Raw genomic sequence first — 18,964 nt, forward strand, 5'->3', positions numbered from 1 at the left:
CCTTGTGTTTGGATTATCCATTCTTCTTCCTTCTTATTCCCTTTTCTTCTTCTACTAACAACAAGGGAACCTCTATACTGGGCAAAAAAGATCCCTATTATTATTTTCTGTTCCCTTCTTTTTCATATGAGCAGGAGCAAGGATAAGAACATTCTTGTTGAAGCAAACCCTGAACCTGAAAGGACTCTGAAGAGGAAACTAAGAGAAGCTAAAATACAACAATCCAGCAAGCACCTTTCAGAAATTTTTGAACAAGAAGAGGAGATGGCAGCCGAAAATAATAATAATGCAAGGAAGATGCTTGGTGACTTTACTGCACCAAAATCCAATTTACATGGAAGAAGCATCTCCATTCCCATCATTGGAGCAAACAATTTTGAGCTTAACCCTCAACTAGTTTCTCTGATGCAACAAAACTGCAAGTTTCATGGACTTCCATCTGAAGATCCTTTTTAGTTCTTAACTAAATTCTTGCAGATATGTGATACTGTTAAGACTAATAGAGTAGATCCTGAAGTGTACAGGCTCATGCTTTTCCCATTTGCTGTAAGAGACAGAGCTAGACTCTGGTTGGACTCTCAACCTAAGGATAGCCTGAACTCTTGGGATAAGCTGGTCACAGCTTTCTTAGCCAAGTTCTTTCCTCCTCAAAAGCTTAGTAAGCTTAGAGTGGATGTTCAAACCTTCAAACAGAAAGAAGGTGAATCCCTCTATGAAGCTTGGGAGAGATACAAACAACTGACCAAAAAGTGTCCTTCTGACATGCTTTCAGAATGGACCATCCTGCATATATTCTATGATGGTCTGTCTGAATTAGCTAAAATGTCATTGGATACTTCTGCAGGTGGATCCATTCACCTAAAAAAAATGCCTGCAGAAGCTCAAGAACTCATTGACATGGTTACTAATAACCAGTTCATGTACACTTTTGAGTGGAATCCTGTGAGTAATGGGACGCCTCAGAAGAAGGGAGTTCTTGAAATTGATACTCTGAATGCCATATTGGCTCAGAATAAAATATTGACTCAGCAAGTCAATATGATTTCTCAAAGTCTGAATGGAATGCAAGCTGCATCCAACAGTACTCAAGAGGCATCTTCTAAAGAAGAGGCTTATGATCCTGAGAACCCTGCAATAGCAGAGGTGAATTACATGGGTGAACCATATGGAAACACCTATAATCCCTCATGGAGAAATCACCCAAATTTCTCATGGAAGGATCAACAAAAGCCTCAACAAGGCTTTAGTAATGGTGGAAGAAACAGGTTTAGCAATAGCAAGCCTTTTCCATCATCCACTCAGCAACAGACAGAGAACTCTGAACAAAATACCTCTAATTTAGCAAATTTAGTCTCTGATCTATCTAAGGCCACTGTGAGTTTTATGAATGAAACAAGGTCCTCCATTAGAAATTTGGAGGCACAAGTGGGACAGCTGAGTAAGAAAATCACTGAAACCCCTCCTAGTGCTCTCCCAAGCAATACAGAAGAAAATCCAAAAGGAGAGTGCAAGGCCATTGATATGACCATCATGGTCGAACCCACAAGAGAGGATAAGGACGTGAATCCCAAAGAGGAAGACCTCCTGGGATGTCCAGTGATCAATAATGAGTTTTTCTCTGAGGAACCAAAGAAATTTGAGACTCATCTAGAGACCATAGAGATTCCATTGAACCTCCTTACGCCCTTCATGAGCTCTGATGAGTATTCTTCTTCTGAAGAGAATGAGAATGTTACTGAAGAGCAAGTTGCCAAGTTCCTTGGTGCAATCATGAAGCTGAATGCCAATTTATTTGGTAAAGAGACTTGGGGAGATGAACCTCCCCTGTTCACCAATGAACTAAATTCATTGGATCAACTGAGATTGCCTCAGAAGAAACAGGATCCTGGAAAGTTCCTAATACCTTGTACCATAGGCACCATGACCTTTGAGAAGGCTCTATGTAACCTTGGGTCAGGAATAAACCTCATGCCACTCTCTGTAATGGAGAAACTGGGAATCTTTGAGGTGCAAGCTGCTAAAATCTCATTAGAGATGGCAGACAACTCAAGAAAAGAGGCTTATGGACAAGTAGAGGACGTGTTAGTAAAGGTTGAAGGCCTTTACATCCCTGCTGATTTCATAATCCTGGATACTAGAAAGGATGAGGATGAATCCATCATCCTTGGAAGACCCTTCCTAGTCACAGCAAGAGCTGTGATTGATGTTAACAGAGGTGAACTAGTCCTTCAATTGAATGAGGACTCCCTTGAGTTTAAAACTCAAGGACATCCTTCTGTAAACATGAAAAAGAGGCACAGTAAGCTTCTCTCAAAACAGAGTCAACTAGAGCCCCCACAGTCAAACTCTAAGTTTGGTATTGGGAGGCCACAACCAAACTCTAAGTTTGGTGTTGAACTCCCATATCCAAACTCTAAGTTTGGTGTTAGGGAGTCTCAACAATGCTCTGAACATCTGTGAGGCTCCATGAGAGCCCACTGTCAAGCTATTGACATTAAAGAAGCGCTTGTTGGGAGGCAACCCAATTTTTATTTAATTATATTTTTATTAGTTATATGTCTTCATAGGTTCATGATCATGTGGAGTCATAAAAATAACTGAAAAAATTGAAGAAAAATCAAAAACAGCATTAAAAACAGCACACCCTGGAGGAGGAGTTCACTGGCGTTCAAACGCCAGTAAGGAGCATCTGTCTGGCGTTCAACGCCAGAACAGAGCATGGAGCTGGCGCTGAACGCCAGAAATAAGCATGAAGCTGGCGTTCAATGCCAGAAATATACTGCATCTAGGCGTTGAACGCCCAGAACAAGCATCAGTTCGGCGTTTAAACGCCAGAATTGCATGCAAAGGCATTTTACATGCCTAATTGGTGCAGGGATGTAAATCCTTAACACCTCAAGATCTGTGAACCTCACAGGATCATCTCAGGATCTGTGGATCCCACAGGATCCCCACCTTCCGTCCTCATAATCCTAGTTTCTTCCACATCTTCTTCATCATCTATTCTTTCTTCTTCTGCTCGAGGGCGAGCAACATTCTAAGTTTGGTGTGGTAAAAGCATTGCTTATTTTGCTTTTCCATAACCATTGATGGCACCCAAGGCCAGAGAAACCTCAAAAAAAAAAAGAGAGAGATAAGAGAAAAGGGAAGACAAAAGCTTCCACCTCCAAGTCATGGGAGATGGAGAGATTCATGTAAAGGATCTATAGCTCAGTGGTAGAGTTTCTACACTCCATAGATTAAGGTGTGGAGCTCTGCTGTTCCTCACGAATTAATGCAAAGTACTACTGTTTCTCTATTCAATTCAACTTATTCCGCTTCTAAGATATTCATTCGCACTTCAATATGAATGTGATGAACGTGACAATCATCATCATTCCCCTACGAACGCGTGCCTGACAACCACTTTCGTTCCACCTTAGATAGAATGAATATCTCTTGGATCTCTTAATCAGAATCTTCGTGGTATAAGCTAGATTGATGGCGGCATTCATGAGAATCCAGAAAATCTAAACCTTGTCTGTGGTATTCCGAGTAGGATTCAGGGATTGAATGACTGTGACAAACTTCAAACTCGCGAGTGCTGGGTGTAGTGACAGACGCAAAAGGATAGTAAATCCTATTCCAGTATGATCGAGAACCTCCAGATGATTAGCCATGCAGTGAGAGCACATCGGACCATTTTCACAGAGAGGATGGGATGTAGCCATTGACAACGGTGATGCCCTTACATAAAGCCAGCCATGGAAAGGAGTAGGATTGATTGGATGAAGACAGCAGGAAAGCAGAGGTTCAGAGGAACAAACGCATCTCTATACGCTTATCTGAAATTCTAAACAATGAATTACATAAGTATTTCTATCTTTTCTATTTATTTATTATTATTCGAAAACTCCATAACCATTTGATATCCGCCTGACTGAGATTTACAAGGTGACCATAGCTTGCTTCAAGCCGACAATCTCCGTGGGATCGACCCTTACTCACGTAAGGTTTTATTACTTGGACGACCCAGTGCACTTGCTGGTTAGTTGTGCGAAGTTGTGAAGTTATGCTTGGACCATGGTATTGTGCACCAGTTTGTTGGCGCCATTACCAGGGAGAGAACGAACAACAAATTTTACAACCTCTGAGTAACAATTTCGCATTATCACCCACCACAACACAACCCTCACCCCCTCATCTCTTCTCCTCCTTCCCTTAAACCCACAACCACCACACATCCCCATTGCCCCGCCACCAAACCACCGCCGTGCCGCCACCCATCGCCGCCGCGTCACCAACACCACCACCACACTCTCACCATCTCTCTAATCCATACATTTATTCCTCTACACACCAGGTTCTGCCGAACACTGAAATTTTTTTATTCCATTGATTAGTTAGTTAGTTAATTTTTTAGTTTCTGTTCAAAATTAGGATAGTTAGAAATGCATGATCGTAGTGGATTTTAGGTGGTTAGGTAGCTAGGATGTGATTAGTGGATTTAGGCCTGATAAATTGCACCGTTCGTGCTACCTATTTTTATCTTATTCGTAATTCTGAATTTGTTGTGATGATGCGCTGTTCATATGTTATTCTTTCATGTTGATGCTGCTGTTAGACTGTTCTTTCATGTTCTTACTATTTGTTAATCTTTTCAGCACTATTTACTGTTATATGAACTGATTTTCTTACTGTTTGTTACCCAGGAACATCCAATTTTAGCCGGAATGCTGCCCAAATTTTTTTCAAATTATTCACTCAACTCCCATTCATGAACTGGTTTTAGAAAATTCAAGTTTTGTGCTGTTTAGTTTCAAGCTAGCCTAGTAATGAATGAATGGACTTGCATTCTCACTCTTTCTTGTTCCCAAATTACCAAATTGAATTATTGATGATTTCCTTCTCCTTTTGTAAATTTTATAAGTTATCATCAATAATCTACAAATTTTTGCTTGAATATGAGTTGATTATTCTTCAGGTTTGTGAATTTATTGTTAACCAGGAAACCCGTTATCATGCCACTTACTTTAACTTTCTTTTTACTTACTAGCCACTTTAACTCTCTAACTTTTCTATTTACCTAACTACTTTAACTTTCTAACTCAAAGGCATGATTACTGTTTTTCCTAATTAACAAGATTTCCACATATAATTTATTTTGGATTGTGATTTTTACTCTCGGACTTTTCACTTGCATACAGTCCAAAAATTTACTTATATTTAACTCTTTACATGCTTTTATTACTCTTTTGCCTTTATATTTATATTGATAAATCCTATTTGCTTACTTGCTTTCCTGCTTTAGTTCTTAAACTGTACCCTGTAATTTTTGCTTTTCAGGATATCTGATCCCAAAAGTAAGGGAAAAGGCAAAGCAACAACAGGCAAAAGAAAAAGAGGAGAAGCCTCTACATCTATTTTGGATATCCTCCACGACGATTCCTGGCGGGAAAAGAACTTTACCCCGCAGGAAAAGGCCGACCAGCTCCTCACTGCCACAGATCAAGTCAAATTTGCAAACAGATACTGTGAGCTAAAGTATCCAGTGTTTGCCACTTCCAGGAACCTCTACCTGGAAAGAACTCTTAAAATTCCAGAAGAACTCACCTAGTACACCTCCGAACAGATAACACAAAGAGGCTGGTTCTTCTTGGAAAGGAACTTGACAGAAGTCAATGCATCCTGGGTCAGAGAATTTTACTGTAACTATTTCAAGACTTCCCTGGATACAGTGCACCTCAAAGGGAAACAGATTTTAGTCACTGAGGAAGCTATTGAGGATATCCTCCAGCTTCAGCCTAAGTCAGATCAGCCTGACGGTTACCAAAAGGCTGAAGAGGATATGCGATACATGAGATTTGACTGGGACGCAGTCAAGCAGAGTATAGCCCTTGATCCTACTGCCCCATGGGTCATGGAAAAGAATACAGTGATGCCTAAGGGAATCAAGCTGATATATTTGAATGATGAGGCTCGGCTTTGGCAGCAGATCCTGAGTAACTACGTGATGTCGAGCACTCATGAGACAGAGGTGCCCGCTGCTATGATCACCCTCATCTGGTGTGTGATCGAGGGTAAGGACCTGTATCTTCCACGTTTCATCAGGTATTATATGCCCAGGGTCCATGTCAGAGGCACTATCCCTTTCCCTTATCTGATCACCCAGCTGGGCTGCCGAGCTGAGGTGCCCTGGGAGCCGACAGATGAGAAGCCAACTGCTGCAGACTGCAAGAAGATCATTCCTCACAGCAGGAAGTTTCAGGCTTTAGGGTACAGACCTCCTTTTCTCATTGACTCTGCTGAGGTTGCCACATCTTCTGCTGCTCCTTCTGCATCCACTGCCGTACCCACCACCACTACTGCACCCTCACCTACTTCACAGCCCATCTTCCACCTCGTGCATCGCCTATTTGACCGGTTGGACCAGATGGAGCGCCGCAACCAGTGGCGATATGAGTGCTCATAGCGTCGCAACAAGCGACGCTATGAGCACTTAAAGTTGATGATTCGATCTGGCCACCACAACATCCCCTCCGAGCCTGACACCCCTTCTGAGCCATCTGAGGAGGAGGCGGATGATCATGAGGAGGAGGCACATGCAGAGGCTGAGCAGGCAGAGGCTGAGTAGGTAGGAGCTGAGCAGGCTGCACCACAGCATGAAGAGCCCCCACTACAGTAGGCAGACCCTCCAACACTCATCCAGACTGCAGATCCTCAGCCCACCACAGAGACACCTACTGCACATCCTTCCGGAGATGACACTTCTCACACCCAGCTTGACTGAGCATCGAGGACGATGCTATTAATTAAGTGTGGGGAGGTCGCCATCTCTGGCGTACTTTATTTTGGTGAACCACTTTTCAGACTCTCTTTTTATCCTATTTTGTTTATTTTTTTGTATTTTTATTTTTATTTTTATTTTACCTTATCTTATTTATCTTTCAATACTTGCACATTTTTCTATATTTTTACAGTATTTCTGTATTTTGCACTTAAATCTATATATTTATCTTAGATATTTAGTTTAGTTTGCACTTTTAGCTTATTAAGTTGTGATAGAGAAAATATGGATTATTTAGTTTAGTTTACCCTTTTTAGCACATGATAATTTGGATTAATTGAAAATAAAAAGAGTAAACTAGAAACTTTAGGATAACAGAATCATAATAATCCACACACTGTATATATATATAGCAATAAATGTGAGTTAGTTAACAATATTTCTTCAAGGAAGAACACTAAGATTTTAAGAGCCATCCTAAGATTCACATTGAGCATAATGGGAACTCTTGATTTCTACTTGCATGACATACATAACTGATATATGGTTTTTGAGCTAAAGAACACACAGCCTGTGAGTTTTTGAGCTTATTTGTATGGTTACATTATTTAACCATAATTATTTCATTCTTGTGTGTTCGCCCTTCTTTTTTATTCTGGTGATCTTTACTTTGTTTCAGTCTATATGTCCAATATAGAATGTAGATACATACCAATATATGATTGAGGCCATTATTTAAAATTTTGCTCACTTATCCCAAATAAGCTTACCTTTTACATCACCCTTGTTAGCCTCCTTGAGCCTTTTAATCCCCTATTGTTCTATAACCACATCACTAGCCTTAAGCAGAAAAAAAAATTAAAAATCCCAGGTTGAATCCTTGGTTAGCTTAAGATAGAGATTGTGTATCAACCAAGTGTGGGGAGAATGTGGGAACATGGGCTTGTAGGAAAGGATTAAAGTAATAAAATAATCAGAAATTTGGGAGCATGCTCATGTGAAATCAAATTAAACCAAAACACCATGTGCATTGAAAATGTTATGTTTATGCTTTCAAAAAAAATTAAAAAAAATTTCTTTTAGTTAAATAAATAAATAATGGGACAAAATTACCCTAATAATAAGTTTAATGATCAATGCACATGGAAGTAAAATCAAAAATAAATTTGGTACATGAGTATGAGACACAAAAGTGGAAAAATTGGGAAGACCAGGATAGTTTTGAATTTTTATGTATATGTTAGGTGAGATCTTAGACTAATTAAGGATTCAACTTATAGCTCACTTAGCCTTATATATATACCCTTACCTTTACCTTGGCCCCATTACAACCTTGAAAAAGACCTCATGATGTTTGTATGTATACATTGTATATTTGTTGATTGGTTAGATGAAGAACAAAGTTTTAGAAAGTAGGAATGGAAAAGAATAGAGTGATTAACCCCAAACACTGAGTGACTAGAGAGTAACCCCAAAATCCAGTGAGGGTTCAATAGCTCATCACCATATATCTCTGTTTAATTGTTAATTGTCTTGCAAGTTTGTGAAATATTTTTACCCAACTCAATTGTGAAAGTGCTTCAACATGATTTAGGCTTGGCTATATGATTCCTTGGGAATATGAACCAAATTAACCACATGTAAGCTCTATATATATAGGTGGATGATAATTAAAATTGCATGATTCATTTAGGTAGCTTGCATTTAGAATAGATTGCATTGCATGAGATTCCACCATTCTAACTTTACCCTTTCTCTTGGATTTAGGATGAGGACATGCTATTGTTTAAGTGTGGGGAGGTTGATAAACCCATATTTTATGATATAATTTGTGCTCAAATTGAGTGTTTCTATCAATTCTTCACCCACTTATTCATATAAATTGCATGGTTTTACTATTTCTTTCTTATTTTATGATATATGTGAAAAACATGTTTCCTATGCTTTAAAAATATTAATTTTAATTACCCTTTATTACCATTCGATGTCGTGATTTGTGTGTTAAGTATTTTCAGGTCTCATAGGGCAGGAATGGCTTAAAGGACAGAAAGGAAACATACAAAAATAGAAGGAAAACACAAAAATGGAGTTTTGAAGAAAAGGCAGCGACGCGAACGCATGGACGACGCGAACGCGTGCCTAGCGCGAAATGGCATCAACGCGTACGTGTGGACGACGCGGTCGCGCGCCTTGAGCAGAACGCAAATGACGTGTATGCGTGACTAACGCGTACGCGTGATAAGGAAAACTCCCAGGCCATGCGAGCGCGTGACCCACGCGAACGCGTGACAGACGCCACGTACAAGAATCTGCAGAAAACGCCCCCAGCAATTTCTGGACCCTTTTTCGGCCCAAATCCAAATCAGAAACACAGAATATAAACCAGAGAATGAAGAAATCAAAAAATGGAACAACTTAGTGATAGAATAATTGATAATTTTAGGATTAGATGTAGTTTTAGAGAGAGAGGCTCTCTCCTCTCTCTTAGGATTAGGATATAGGATTTATATTATGTTTAAGCTATGATCTCTTCAATCACAGGTTCAATATTCCTTTAATTTATTTTCTACTTTTATTTATTCCATTACTTTAATTGTCATTTATCTTTTCATTATTGATTTACAAACTTTCCATGTTAGAATTTGAATTTATGTTTAAATGTAATTTGAGGTATTTCAGATTAATGATTGTTTTATTTATGATGCTTTCAATTCAATTTAGATTTATTTTCCCCTTTTGGCTTTGGTTAAGTAATTAGCAACACTTGAGTTATCAAACTCAGCTGTTGATTGAAATTGGAATTCTCTGCTGGTTAATTTGTACTCCAATAACTCTAGTCTTTCCATAGGAGTTGACTAGGACTTGAGGATCAAATTAATTAGTCCACTTGACTCTCCTTTGTTTAAATTACTTGTTCCTTATTTTAAAAAACCCAAAAACATATCTTTTTACATAACCAATAATAAATCATACCTCCCTGCAATTCCTTGAGAAGACGACCTGAGGTTTCAATACTTCGGTTATCAATTTTATTGGGTTTGCTTAAGTGACAACCAAAACTTTTGTACGAAAGGATTCTCTGTTGGTTTAGAAACTATACTACCAATGCGATTATTTTTATAAAAATTCTTTACTAAACAGAAATCCCGATCTTCAAGTACATACACATATATATATATATATATATATATATATATATATATATATATATATAACTTTACAAGTATTAACCAAAACAATTCCTATCCCTCTTACATAATGTATAAAGATAAAGGCAAGGGAACAATAAACAGTAACTAAAGCAATACAAAACATCACGACAACAACTTGATAAGCTCTTCGTGACTTCTGCGTCCGTATCCTGAAAGGGGAAAAATTGTAGGGGGTGAGAACATCATCCTTGAAAGGGTTCTCAGTAGAGGGTTTTTGGGAATTACTGTAATAAGATACGTGAAGGTAAACCGTACCAGTGACTAATAACCGTCTTATGCCTCTTTTTCAAAAACAACGGTTTACAATAAAAGTAAAGTCTAAAATCTTTTCTGAAAGAGGAACTGATCAATTCTCAAAAACTCAAAAGCCTTTCAAAACGGTTTATCTATGCTGAACCAAATTAGCCTTTCCTATTTTTTCTAAACCAGAAACACAAAACCGAAACCAACCATCGGTCCATCTCATTTCAATCATGGCCCTAGGCCCAAACAATCCAACAGCAGCCAATCCACCACAATCCTACAGAGTTTTAGTTGCAAACACAAGTAGGAAGGTTCAAGTACAAACAAACAATTACAGCAAGTAGAATAATTAGCAGTTAATCACAAGTACTCACAAAGACAAACCAAGTACAATATGCACACCCAAACAAAGTCACATAGATGCAAATGAATGCATGCCTGTCTTAGTGGCTAATGATATCATCTGCTGGTTATATAGCCAACCCGACAAGTCCTGGTAGCTAACCATTGGACTGTCCTTCTGTCGTGCATCCCCAACTCGAGTTATTTCTCGATCATCATCATGATCATAATCATAATCCATATCCATCACCCTCACTGGTGTATATTCACGACGGCGAGCTCATCCAGAACTTTCACAGTACCCGGTCACACTTACGACATAGGGTTAGCAGAGTCTCAAGTCTCAACCTGAAGCACATAGTGGCTAGCCACTGCTACTACCCAGGGAAACCCGTATCTCAGATAGTGGAAGTGCAAAATCACAATTATCAATATTTCAGCATATATGCATTCATTCTCAGCCATGAATCAACATTAATCTCAGCCTTTCTGGCTTAAATTCATAATTCAGAGTCAGCCATCCGACTCATAGTTCAATCCAAAACCAGCCGAAATTCATAATCATACACAGCCATTCCGGCTCATAACAAAATAGCACTTCCACCATCCAACATCATCAAATTCATAAAATCGGCATTCAAGTCATAAATCACTTTTTCTTAATTCATTTAACTTTGAAATCAAATTTCAACTCTTTTCAGCCTTGGCTTTAAAGATCTCATTTCTCAAATCATCTCAGGCTCATAAGCCACCCTTACTCAAAGTAAGTCTTATTTTTAAAACGAAGCCACTCTCGGCGTTCTCTTTCCAAAACTTCCAAAACCATGGCAAGTTAAAGATCTCTTTTGAAATATTCAAAACCATCCACCCAACAACGGGATTTTATAACAAAAGTGCCTCGGCAGAGTCTCAAGTCTTTAGGGGAGAATAACATAACTCATTTCCTCAAATCAGTTAAAATCATTAAAACATTGGCTTCCTGAATTTGAATGATAAAAATAGGATCTAAGTCAAACCGAGTCACGTAATCATTTACTTCTTTCAAAGCCGTTTCCTTTACTTAAGCAAAACCAGCTTCAATCCCCATGATAAATTCTAAAGCGTTTCAAACTGCTCAAAATTGTTTTAGTCTTGCAGAAATTCAAAATTTAAAGAGTACTTAAAACCTTTCCCAAAACATTTTTAAAATGAACTTGTCAATAGACGTTCAGGTTCTTTCAAAGTCACTGGAACTCCCCTAATCGGAACCCTCAAGTCAAATTCAAAGGCATAGCCCTTGTCACATTTAAAACAGCTTTAAAACATAAGTTTCATCTAAATAACTCTCTCCCAAAAGAGATACAATGCTTTTCTTAAGAAACAAGACTAAATCACAATTTTCTCTTTAATAATTCATTTCAAAAGCATGAATCATCCCTTTCTTGATAATTCAAATAAAACAGTAGAAGCCTTTAACTCATAATTTTTCCAGATACCTTTCAATAATGTCCCGGATTCTACCGGAATTTCAGCAGCACCTCCCCTAAAACTTGGACTTTGCCACCCGGTTCGGGTCCCAACAAAACCATTCCACAATCCTTTTCAATGGTTCAGATCAAAAATCAGTTCGAGAGCAAGCTAAATCCAACAGTCACCTCGTTTTCATAACTCAAGGAAGCCGTTTCAAAATCAAATCATTATCAACCGATTAACCCATTTCCAAAACTTTAGAGAAATGGTTCAGCAACAATTCATTTATCAAAACCAAATTAATTAAAGCAAACCAGGCTGAATCCAAAAGTGCATTCTATTTTTCACATTATCAAGAAAATTAACTCAACTCAAATCAAGTCCCAATGGATTAACTCGATCTCAAATCTTTAAATGAAACAACCTCAAGAACATTCCGTTTTACAAAGCTGCACAACAATCCGATCAAACAAACATTCACAATCATTCAGGGAAACAAACAATACATAGGACTGATACAATCACCAAATATACAGGTCTCACATCAGTATCCATATGTAATAATTTCAATATATAAAATATAGTTTTCGGAAAGCGCCCCTACCTCGACAAATTAAAACTATAATCCAAACTCCTCTCAGAAATCCTTTCGTCTCGACCCAAAACCAAAGGCAGCTTCAAAGCACAACCCCACACATTTTTGCAGCAGCATAAACAGCTCTAAATTATAACATGTAACCTCAGTTACTAAATCCTAAGAACATTAATACCGTAAAGGCTTTAATACACGTACGGGACACTAACGCATGGCATTTCAAAACATAATTACTTACCGAAACTAAGAAAGAATGGCTAAAACGAAACAGCGGCAGTCTCCAAGCCAGTTCGGTGGCAGCCCGGCAGCCACCTCAAGCGGCAACGGCGACAAATTCCAATCACGACAACTGAAACCAACACGCAGTGACTATAGTATTTTCGAAATTCAAAAAGGACAGAAACCACAATTAAAACCTTTACCGGCAGAGTTTTCTGGCGACGGCAAAAACAACCAGAGGCTTTGGCGGTGGTCCCGGAAGTCACAGAACCACTCCCAGTAGCCAGAATCACAGAGATGCAGCTCCCATCTCCGGCAGCGACACCTGCGGCGGCCTGAACCCCTTTTCTGACGGCGGCAGTTCCGACGGAGACAGACGGCAGTGACGGGAACCACCTCAGCCTCGGACCTCTCCTCTTCTTCTTCACGCACGTCGGGCTCCTCCTTGTGCATCCTCTCTCTCCTGGCAGAACCTCTATTGACGGTGACGGCAGAACGGTGGCAGTCAGTGGCGTGATGGCGGCGACTGGACGCAGCTCATCTAGCACGTGTCTCCTTCTCTTCCAGCGTCGCCGAGTCTCGGCCTTCCTCCTCGACACGACGCAGCGGCGATTGGTTGTAGCTCGTGGCTCCATGGGTGATGGCGATGACGCGATGGCGGCGATGGAGCCCAACACGCCAGCGCGATTTCTTCCTCTCCTCCTCTTCTTCTCCGTGGTCCCTTCCCCTTTTCCCCTTTCTGCCTGATCTCTCTCTCTGATAGCACGGCTGGCAACGACGCCACTGTTGGAATCGGCGCCGACCTGCTGGCGGTGACAGCAACCTTCCTGGCTGGCGCGCCCTCCTCTGTGTGTGTGTGTGTGTGTGTGTGTGTGTGTGTGTGTGTGTGTGTGTGTGTGTGTGTGTGTGTGTGTGTGTGTGTTTGATTGTGTGCCGCTAAGAGTGAGGAAAAGGGGAGTTAGGGGGTGACGACTGCTACTGCTACTATGGTCATTAGTGTGTGCAGCTGCTGGGTTGGGTGAGAAGGAAACCGGGTCACTAGGTTAGGGTTTCAGGGTTAGGGTTTTTGAGTAAAATTAGGGTTAGAGGCAAATTAGTAATTTCAAATAAAATTGGGAATAGTATAGTAATTGAAACCCAAAGTAAATCCAACACTAATTGCATATAGAAAATACTATTTGCTCATCAATTTTATAAATTATTTTCAATAAAATGTCCAAATCAAATAATTAGAAATAATATAATTAAATCCTTTATTTTTCCAAAACAGTAGTATCAATATTTTAAAATATTAATTATTTAGTCCAAATCATATAAAAATCCTTATTATTTTACAACCACAAACTTCATAATTTGAATATAGAAAATAGTTCAATAATTGTAAAATTGGATAATAATCTGGATTTATTTCAAATTCAATTAATCGAAACTTGCTTTAATTTTCTTTAATAAGGAAATTTCTGAAATTAAAGCTACAGAAATAATGAATTTGAAATTAGCTCATGATAGCCATTTTTCAAAATTTATGGGTCTTACATTCTTCATATATACATAAGTACTTATTTTGTCTTTTAGAGGTTGTAATACCTCACCACCACTTATTTGCGACTTAAGCGTAAAGCTCTGTGTGGTAAGGTGTTACATTTGTAGTTGTCGTTATTGTTGTATTGTAGAACGGGATTGTCGTTATTAATATTATAGTGTTTTCTTTTTCATAATGGTATTGCCATCACTTTTTTTTCCTGTGAAATTTCAACATTCATTAAGCAAAGTCATCCTTAAGTTACATTTTCGAAACTCGGTCAAGTAATACATAATGACATAGCACGATAGCTATAATAACATAATAACATCGCATGATAACTGTTCCGAGGGTTACCTGAAACTGTAGGTCGATCTCGGACGAGATCTTCTGTGCTAGTCGGAGATGATATGTCCAGCTGGTGAGTGACGGCCGGAGCTGTTGTGTCCGATGTGTTGATCTAGCTGCACTGCTGATCCTTTGTCACCGGAGGGTGGGGGGTACCTGCAAGGGACTCCGATGCTTAAGTTAGCAAGGGTATTAGCAGGTTTTTATGTAGAATCAGAGTATGAGTTATACCTGGGTGCTCCAGTGTATTTATAATAGTGTGGAGTGACCTTCTTTAGATAAGATAAGTTAGTTATTTTATCTTTATCTTATCTTATCTTTGAGTGAGGTCAGCTTATCTTCAAGGGAACCACCCTTCTCTCTGTAGGCTTGGGATGCCTTTGGATTTGGGTTGTATTCCTTAAGTTGGGCCCCTTTTTGGGCTTTCCTGTCAATTTGACCGAGCTCTTTGAGAAGAGGTCAGATAGCCTGACCTGAAGAGGTCGGTCGCTTTGTTACTAAACATCCCGGATCGGATAGCTCGACCCAGGGTGTGAACAATGCACCTGCTTGAGCTCGGTCTTCTTTTTTGAGGTCGAGTCCTTGACTTCGATCCTTCTCTAGTGAAACCGAACTCGAGCATTTGTCGATTTCTTTCCTTGTAGAAATTTTTTGAATGTGGAACGTTTTCCTTTAAAAGTGCGCGCTTTTATATCAGCGCTCTGTTATTGGGAACGTGCGAGGGTTTAATACCTTCATTAATTGGTTTTAATTGCCCCGTTTTCCTTGGCTTTTTATTTTGAATTTTGTAATCAGAAATAGTTTCTCTTCTTCATTTTTCTTTGTAACTTCTCCCTTCACTCTCTCGCTTTCTGTTTTCGCCTACACTTTGCCTTTCTTGCGTTGCGGCGTCATTCGGCGATTTTCTGGGTGATTCCGTCTTTCCATTTTCAATCTCCTTCGAAGCTTCTTCCTTCGTTCAGGTTGATTTTTCTTTCTTTGTGCTTCTTTTGTTGTTTTTTTTTCTTCGGTTCTTGTTAAAGTTTTGGTTTTGAATGCATGTTTGGAAAGCTTGAATCTTTTTGCATTGCCGTACTCGCTTGTTGCTGTGTTGCATGTTTTTCTGGTTTTTTATGAACCTATTTTACTTTGCCCAGAAGGTTGCTCCTTTTGATGACTTTCGCTCTGTTGATGATTTTATTGATGATCCTTTGTAGAAAGTAACGATTTTTCCTAGTGGCTTGTTTATTTGGGGTGTTTATTTTCTGAAAAAGGTGGCGTCTTTGATGACTTCTTGTTGATACTTTCGTTGCTTGGTAGTTCCGTCTGCGACTGTGAATTTGTGAGGTAGTTATTTTGATGACTTTATTTGATTTGTAGCTCGTGGCTTTCTTCTCAGAGTGTTATCTTCCTGTTAATATGTGTAGAGATGTAGACTTGTAGGTTTTCCTGAGTCCTTGTTCCATAAGTTGCCTCCAAAGGATGCCCCTGGATCTTTAGTGTGGGTCCTGGGGTTTCCTTTTGTTGCTTGTATTGCTCTGGTGTCATGCTTGTCCGAGCTGTTCTGATATGGTTTTTGACTTTATCCGAGATGTTTGGGTTAGTAATCCCTTTTCTTCTTTTCTTGCTGTAGGACTAGTTGACCTCATGTCTTCTCGCAAGAATATTGTTGAAACATCTTCTCAAGTCCCTGAGGGCATGGCTGATTGGGTGGATTCGATGGTTCTTTTATGTGTTTCTTTGGTTGATTCTGAATTTTGTCAGTAGCTTAGGCAATATCATAGGGTTTGTAATAGTGATAGTGAGGAAAATAATTATGAGCTTGTACCCCCTACTTCTGAAGAGAGAGTTTGTTTCTCTACTCGAGTTGCTGGAGACCATCCTTTTTTCTATGCATACGATTTCTTCTTTGGCCAGATGAGCATCACCATTCCTTTTACTCCTTTTGAGACCAATCTGTTGTGGTCTTGCAATGTAGCTCCATCCCAACTTCACCCCAATTCTTGGGGCTTTATAAAGATCTTTCAATTGTTGTGTCGTGAACTTGACGCCCCTGCCTCGCAATCCCTTTTCTTTTATTTGTTTGTCTTGACAAAACCTGGGGTAGTGAAGAAAAAGGCTGCCTGGATTTCTTTCCGAGCTTCGCAAGGGAAGAAAGTTTTTTCTATGTATGACGAGTCGTTTCGTGATTTTAAGAACTATTTCTTCAAGGTCCGAGCTGTTGAAGGAGCTCGGCCCTTTTTTCTAGATGAGAATGATGAGCCCACTTTTCTTTTAGAGTGGCAAAAGAACGTTGTTGTGTCGAGGTATTCATGGGAGATGTTGGATGAGGTCGAGCAGGCCTTTGTGACTGTGTTAGAGGAGAATTGGGGGGAGCCTCCCTATCTTAATACCAAGAAATTCTTAGGGGACCCCTCACTTCTCGGAGCTGAGCTGGGTAGTAATTCATTTTCTTTCTTTGTCTGTTGATTTTATTTTCTGCAAGCTCTTTTCTGATTTGTAACTTGATTTCTCACTGTTATGTGTTGCTTGCAGATATGATTAAAAATAATGAATCTATGAAGGCCTTCAAGAGGGCCAGGAAGGCTACTGTCTCCCAAAACATCTCGGTCAAAGCGGCCGGAGAGGGATCGTCCCAGGTTCAATCGAAGCCATCCGTGCCGAATTCACCTTGGCCGAGGAGGGTGATCCCTACTCCCCGGGTTCATCTGACTGACCCTCCGCAAACTTCAGCTGCTGGTGTTGGCGTTCCTCCTCCGAAAAAGCAAAAAACATCTGAGCCTTTTAACCTTGATGCCCCTGATTTTGATGCCGTCGAGTTTGTCGACCAACAGATTGCCCCCTATGGAGGTCTTCCAATGGATGATGTGTCCATTCTTCATCACCTGGAGTTCATAACTAGAAGTAGTGTGAAGATGGCTCATATGGGTGCGGCTCTTTTTCGAACTGCTCAGGGTATCCCGGTTCATGCTACAAAATCTTTCATGCTGAAGGCTAAGGCGGAGTTTGATAGAATAAAAGGTCTGAAGGAGGAGCTGGAGGTAAAGTTGGCGAAGGTGGAGAAAGAATTAGAGGCTGAAAAGTCTAGTTCTATGGCCTTGGCGGCTTCCGTGAAGTTGGCTGAGGATACGGCATTGAGGCACAAGGATAGCTATGTCACATCCTACCGTGAAGTAATGCATCTCAGAGAAGAGTTGGAGTCTGCCCGGGTTGACTATGCTGAGCTCCAGGGTCACCTTGTGGGCAGCGTAAATGCTGCTTATGAGAACCTGAAGGAGCAAGTTCGAGTTCTTGCTCCCGAGCTCGACCTTACTCTTTTCAGCTTGGACAATGTCGTGAAGGAGGGCAAGATTGTTCCTGACGACCTTGACGATGACGATGTTGAACCTCTGCCTGTGCCAGTTGCCAAAGCCACTGTTGTGCCGACTTCTTCAGCTCCTCCTGGCAGGATTAGTCATCCCGAGCCCGAGCCTGATTGTCAGATATTGAATCGAGATGATGGGACGGTGGATGCTGTGCCCCTCCAGACTCGTCCTCCTTCGCCCCATGTTGATGCTGCTTCTGGGAAACCTCTGGATCCTCTTTAGTTATTTGTGTATGGCCCTGTCTGTGGGCTTTTGAACTGTTTATTTTTTGTAAATGGTATTTTGCTGACTGTTGACACTCTCTTGGTTGCTTGTTTAGAAACTTTATTTTGAAAAACAAAGTAATTTCCAAGCTTTTGGGGCTGATTTTGGTGGCTTCTGAAGCTTGCCATTATTATAGCTAGCGGTTTTTATATCACATCTGTCTGCACTTGTCTTAGCACCTTTCTAGTTTTTTGGGAGTGTTGGAAATTTTTGTTGTATAACGCTGAAGTCGCCGATTTCATTATGTCGGTTTTGTCCGAGCTGTTGTTGATAATCCTCTTTTTTGGACCCCTTTTTAGGTCTCTTTCAGGGATTATTTTTGTAGCTTTATGTTTTAGATCGACTTCTTCGCGTTGGGTTCTTCTAAGTTATTTTGTAATCCTCTTTCTTGGACCTTGTTCAGGTCTCTTTCAGGGATTACTTTTATAACTTTTATGTTTTGGGCCGACTTCGTCATGTCAGGCCCTTCTAAGTTATTTTTGTAATCCTCTTTCTTGGACCTTGTTCAGGTCTCTTTCAGGGATTACTTTTATAACTTTTATGTTTTGGGCCGACTTCATCATGTCGGGCCCTTCTAAGTTATTTTTGTAATCCTCTTTCTTGGACCTTGTTCAGGTCTCTTTCAGGGATTACTTTTATAAATTTTATGTTTTGGGCCGA

The 18,964-nt window shown here is 40.0% G+C and overlaps 1 non-coding gene across 1 annotated transcript; it reads right to left on the reverse strand.

Moving 5' to 3' along the window:
• Positions 1-660: 660 nt before the first annotated feature.
• Positions 661-768, reverse strand: LOC112738957 (small nucleolar RNA R71). The gene has a single exon (XR_003169903.1). It is a non-coding gene; the product is annotated as a small nucleolar RNA R71 (small nucleolar RNA).
• Between the last annotated feature and the right edge of the window lie 18,196 nt (positions 769-18,964).

Source organism: Arachis hypogaea, chromosome 13 (genome assembly GCF_003086295.3).
Source record: "Arachis hypogaea cultivar Tifrunner chromosome 13, arahy.Tifrunner.gnm2.J5K5, whole genome shotgun sequence".
Lineage (NCBI taxonomy): Eukaryota > Viridiplantae > Streptophyta > Magnoliopsida > Fabales > Fabaceae > Arachis > Arachis hypogaea.